Below are 1,128 nucleotides of genomic sequence, written 5' to 3' on the forward strand. Positions count from 1 at the left end.
ATATTAAATTTAAAAATTTAACAGTGATTAATATCTTTATATCTGAATCAGCATGCTATCAATAAGTGGCATTTACTCTTTGAGGCCAACTTACATACTAATCATGCTATTATCCCTCAGGATAAACCATGTTATGTAAATTGCAAAACAAGAGTAAGAAGTTGTGAGCAAAGGAAATGAAAGGTAGGCAATAAGAGTAAAGGAAATCTAACCAAATGCACTTTACACCAACCTCATTTGCTATACATCTTCCTAACTTTTTGCCTTGTAAAACACAGCATTCAAATTTAGAAAAAGATTGCCAAGTAGCAGAAGCACCCAAAATCACAGAAACTGAATGAGGTGCGAACTTTAACTCAAAACCTGGAAATTTCATTAGCGGCTAATGAACAAAGTTTCATTCTCCCCTGGAATAAGTTATAATTGTACCTTTAATAATAAATTAATAAATAAGTTGATAGCTTTAACTTGGAAATAACAACAGCTGTGCTAAATGGTGTCTTTTGAATCGAAACAGTGGTTGCTTGAAGAGCTACAATTTTCTGTTGCATGCCAGCCAGCTAAAAATATTTTGGGAAGTAGCTGAAAATCTACATTCATCATGAACCTCAACTGATGCCCAAAGCAATAGCAATCATATGTCGGATCTGAGAGGGCAATACAGATGTTTCGCTAGCAACATCTATGATTTTCCCCTTCCCACTTGTTAAATAAACACCATTTATAATAATCACAAATAGAGTGACCATTATAAATACACTGTATTAGAAGTGTGGCTTTTGTCTCATGGAATGCATTTTTGTTACATCGTGTGGGGAAATCAATTATCTCTCATCTCTGCTGCAGTATTTCATCATCATCCTAATTCCAGATATTTGGATGTAAACCAACCTTGCCTGGTACATTAATCTGTGAGTCTATCACAGGTAAGCTAAATAGCCACAACAGATATTTATAGGAAGAACAATTATTTTTTCAGAGTTAAACACAGAAATATGGTTGTTATAGAAATGAAAAGGAGCATTTTAGGAAATTGAATTATTAAACCTCCAAAGGAAAAAAAAAACCACAATCATGCTATTTCGATAATAAGATGAGACACAATAAACCAATAGGATAAATCCTCCA

This window comes from Protobothrops mucrosquamatus, unplaced genomic scaffold (genome assembly GCF_001527695.2).
Source record: "Protobothrops mucrosquamatus isolate PMUCROS unplaced genomic scaffold, P.Mucros_1.0 scaffold2411, whole genome shotgun sequence".
In the NCBI taxonomy this organism is placed as follows: domain Eukaryota; kingdom Metazoa; phylum Chordata; class Lepidosauria; order Squamata; family Viperidae; genus Protobothrops; species Protobothrops mucrosquamatus.